This window comes from Saccostrea cucullata, unplaced genomic scaffold, assembly GCF_032062105.1.
Source record: "Saccostrea cucullata isolate Sc308-1 unplaced genomic scaffold, CSIRO_AGI_Scuc_v1 ctg3465, whole genome shotgun sequence".
Taxonomy (NCBI): domain Eukaryota; kingdom Metazoa; phylum Mollusca; class Bivalvia; order Ostreida; family Ostreidae; genus Saccostrea; species Saccostrea cuccullata.
This window is the reverse complement of record NW_026939465.1, coordinates 86784-91842: the sequence shown is the minus strand read 5'-3', so window position 1 is coordinate 91842 and position 5059 is coordinate 86784. Positions and strand designations below refer to the sequence as shown.

The window sequence follows — 5059 nt, the reverse complement described above, 5'->3', positions numbered from 1 at the left end:
AAAGACAATAGGGAAGCCACCTGGTGTCTCCATGAAAAGACGCAAGAAACAAATTCCATGGCTTACTTTCTGAGTGCTAATTAATGAACAATGAAGAGTTCCATAAAACATTCATTTTATTATTAAATGGAGAATTGTAAATTATAATAAAATATTGTTAACATAATTATACGTGTACAATGTCTCTCTCTTAACAAAATCCAAATGGCAGTGTATCTAGATTAGGCAGAACCCGCCTTTTTGTATAAAAAATTTGGTACTGTTTGGTTTCTACCCGGTTTAACAATTCCATGGATATGGATATTTCTAATGACAGGCACATACAATGTCCCAGTGGTGTAATTGCTCCCTGCATATATGTTTCACACAAAAAAACCCATCAAGTACTCGATTGATTAGTAATACAGGAGCGGGAGAAAACGTGTCAAAATGATTATTTTTGTTCGTCATGTATTCTTACGCTCGTCGGAGTAGAGGGAATGCAGGGTAAACTGCACTCCCTCGAGCTCTTCGTTCACTTTGGCGAGTCTTTTTTTCAGTTTTTTTATGTCTTTTTTTTTATTTGAATTTTTTTTTCAATCAGATCCTCTTCGTTGTTAAGTAATATCTGTCTGAAAAAAAAAAATAAATATGCTGATAAAATTTCAACTCTTAATATTGTATGTGAAAGAATACATAATCTATTAAAACGCACATCTTTGGTCGGGCATTGAGACGCCAATGTTCTCGTTATCTGAGCTGTCGTCGGAAATGACTATTACATCTCCGGCGTCATTTGAGGCCGCGAAGACTGACTGCAGCTTGATGTCATCCAATCCGATGGATTTTGCATCCTCTCTAGGAAAAATAAACAGGACATTCAAATATCCAGTTATTTTCGATAAGCAAATCATTCTTTTTTATACTTGTATCTACTTTGTACGTACTCCGATTCCAAAGAAAAAACCACGGGTGGCTCCTCAGTGGGAAAGAGTTCTCTCCTCACAGATAGTTTATTGGTCAATGTGTTGTATGTCTTTCATCAAGTTATCAAACTGATTTTCCATAAGAAGGGGGGGGGGGGGTCCAATAATGGTTCAACATGTACGTCTGCGGTAACAAATTGTCTTAATATTTTGAAAATAAATGAAAATAAAAAAACGGGTATTAAGTTACTTCGACCCTCAGCAAGGAATGGCAACTCTTTAATTGATACTTTTATTCAAAAAGTCTTTAAATGAATCTCGAAAATTAAATATTTTCATGCAACAATTTTCATTATTTGTCTCTCAATTTGCTTTAAGGTTCTTTGGAAAGCTCCATAAATCATCTCTAATTTCATATAATGTCAATAAACATTGGAATATAAAAATGCTTTTACGGGATAAAAATTTTCTAGTTTTAATTAGACCTTTCTGAGAAGTTCAAAGAAGCACATTGAGATGCGTATGTAAGCATGTGCTTACGCCCAATTTGATACCTAATTTTTTGTTCGGATTCAACAATGAGATTTAATAATTTTTGGTTGGTATTATCAACATAATTGACATTTTGATGGTTGGTATTATCAACATAATGAGCAAAGCTTTTATATCAGTTTTTGTCATTTGTTCCTGCTCATTTACCTGATGGAGGGAGTATGTCTGACAAGCCTCGATTTACCTGGTAGAGGGAGTAAGTCTGACAAGCTTTGATTTACCTGGTGGAGGGAGTATGTCTGACAAGCCTTAATTTACCTGGTGGAGGGAGTATGTCTGACAAGCCTTGATTTACCTGGTGGAGGGAATATGTCTGACAAGCCTTGATTTTCCTGATGGAGGAAGTATGTCTGACATGTCTTGATTTACCTGTTGGAGGGAATATGTCTGACAAGCCTTGATTTACCTGATGGAGGAAGTATGTCTGACAAGCCTTGATTTACCTGGTGGAGGGAATATGTCTGACAAGCCTTGATTTACCTGCTGGAGGGAGTTTGTCTGACAAGCCTTGATTTACCTGAGGGAGGGAGTATGTCTGACAAGCCTTGATTTACCTGGTGGAGGAAGTATGTCTGACAAGCCTTGATTTACCTGAGGGAGGGAGTATGTCTGACAAGTCTTGATTTACCTGGTGGAGGGAGTATGTCTGACAAGCCTTGATTTACCTGGTGGAGAGAGTATGTCTGACAAGCCTTGATTTACCTGGTGGAGGAAGTATGTCTGACAAGCCTAGATTTACCTGGTAGAGGGAGTATGTCTGACAAGCCTTGATTTACCTGGTGGAGGGAGTATGTCTGACAAGCCTTGATTTACCTGATGGAGGAAGTATGCCTGACGTGTCTTGATTTGGTCATCAGTAAGGATGGCTGTTGTTTCTAAATGCTAGTAAATAGCAGCAGTTGGTACAGTGCTGCTATCCCACAAGTTGACATGGGATGGGATTGGATAGGATTCAGGATTGAGGATTCACGATAGGAACATATAGAAATTAATCCAATCCTATCCTATCCTATCCTATCCTGTATCCTACAGCCAATCAGATTCGAGGAAAGGTTTATTCATATTTCAGAATAATTTACAAAAACGAAACACAGTATAAAATGTTTACAAAAGAACTATTTATAAAATTTAAATAGAAAATAAAACATTCTCTTTACTAAAAACAGATTTACATTATAAACTTCGAGTAATACGGCGTACGATCTAACCGTGAACGAACCACCGGAAAAATTTGAGAATGTAAACAACGAAGAGTCCAGGCATCGAAAGACCGTATTTCTTCAGCTTGTTTGGATGATTTAACCGATTCTTACTTGTGTAAAAGTGTAATAACATGTTTTCCTGTTAAATTTGCTCTGTTTGATTGGATAATTCCACAGGAACCGTCGACCGCGGACTTGAATAGATGATGTGCGAGAACATGTAAGTACACTACAAACTGTACACTGTACATGTGTGGGTTTTTACACTTATTTCGCCCTTTAGACAATATTCTAATGACTTAAATTATAAACATTTTATTCTATTTTATGTTAACAAAAATAGGGTGCGGAAAAATAGAGAGAAGTAGTGTAGATAGAAGTAGCTAGATAGAAGGGGGGATAAATATTTACAAATACTCTGTCACATGATTCAATCAGCTATCAATGAGCCCTTAGACTAAAACAATCATATGTATTATGCCTTAATCAGTTTGTTACTATTATCATTTCCCTAGTAAGGTTAGAAAATAGTTTCTTTCATTTCAGTGCAATTTATGGTAAATGAATGTAGAATCATTATGACCAATTCTAATGCTACTGTTTAAATATTTAATAAGCTCATTCAGCAGTCAGCACTGCACTTACATTGTATGTACATTTGTAATGATGTATTGTGAGTTATGAAACACAAGTTAATCTTTTAATATTCATTATTACAGAGAATGGATTTGCCTGCACCCATGCGTCATCACAGTATAAAGGATTTTAATCTAAAAAGTATGTATGATTTGAATTTTTATCATGTATTTATGCATGATCATTAAAATGCATATACATTATTATCTGAGTTGAGATAACGTGTCAGCAGATTCTCGGAACAAGTGATTTTCTTTTAAAAATCTGGAGAGGAAATTAAACTGAAAACAATGTTGAATTATTCTAGTCATTTGTTGTTATATAAATTATGTATTTTCTTTTTCATATTCAAATTTCAAGACAAAAAAAAAAAAATAAAATCAAAGAAAAAAACATTAATTAAAAGATAAATACAAGCAGAAAATAGAGAAAAATCTCCCAAACTAATGTATTCATATACTTGTTAGCAAGTCAACAAGCTAAAATTAATGATAATGTACTTGTTAGTAAATTATGTTAAATAAGAATAAAAAAAAAATAATATATGACTGAGGTTGCAGTATAAGATTTTATTTTTCATGATTTCTTAATGCACTAGTTTTGGGAGAGTAAAAAGGTGAAATTAAAGCCAATTGTATTTGAAATGTGAAAGATAATCACAATCAAAAACAGTTAAAATGTGTAATAACACAAAATTTACAATCTACATGCCTATAATTTTTTTTCCAGGACAACCCTGCTCATTTCAGCTGTACAGATTGCAGTTCATCTCATATGCTGTTAGACTAAATAATGAAAGATGTTCAAACCAGTTTCAAAGAGTCCTAAGTCTGAAATCATGGTGCTTTTATTAAGGAGATCAGTGCTTTATTCTGTGCATTGTTGACATTTGTGGAACTGTTCGGTTTATGACCATCTCTCTGACAATAACTCTGACATTTGAAATTCAGTTTGAGCGACGGATAAAGAAGCCAAATCATATGCATGTAAAACATTATACAACTGTAATAAAAACATTGATAAACTTAAATTTAAACAAAGTGCATGTAAATTATCTGTGTTCTTGGCATTGAAATTCATCCTGTACATGGATACTTTTAATGAATTTGTCTCATGGTAATGGAATATTCAATTGTTAAACATTGTTGAGGAATCACCCTGAATAAAAATATTGTGAACTTGATCATATATTTTTTCCTCATTTAAACACTGAAAAATTTAAGATCAAATGTCAAGGTCAAATACAAGGTTTACTCAAGAAAGTGTGATAATTGATGTAAATACTGTGAATTCTTTTGCATGTTTTATAAGATCTAAGGAACATGTGTGGATCATTTTAATGTCTCTCAATCAGACACTAATGAACATTAAAGATCAAATGCCAAGGTAAAATACAAACTTGGCTTACTCAAGAATGAGTTATAAATACTGTAAATACTGTGAATTCTTAATTTCTTATGCATGTTTTATAAGATCTAAGGCACATGTGTGAGCTCACTACAATATTTATTGCTTTCAATCTGTCTGAGTCTGACAATGAAGATTTAGGAAAATATTTTAAATTAAACATAAATTATTAAATTTCCACACATAAAACAAAATTGAAATACATTTGTTCGGCACTGAACTGACCATAAACTGAGAAGAAAATGAAGTTAAATAAGAAAATTGACATTCTAAATATCTTGAATTTTATTCAGCAACTATATATTTTGCATGTTTGTAAAATATTCACATAAGAAAAATTAATATGAATTTAAATTT

General features: G+C 33.2%; 1 long non-coding RNA gene across 1 annotated transcript; it reads left to right on the top strand.

Annotated features, from left to right (window-relative positions):
• The first annotated feature begins 2452 nt into the window (after window positions 1–2452).
• LOC134253063 (uncharacterized) lies at window positions 2453–4638 on the top strand. Its single transcript, XR_009989063.1, has 3 exons — window positions 2453–2879; window positions 3379–3436; window positions 4025–4638. It is a non-coding gene; the product is annotated as an uncharacterized LOC134253063 (long non-coding RNA).
• Window positions 4639–5059: the final 421 nt, after the last annotated feature.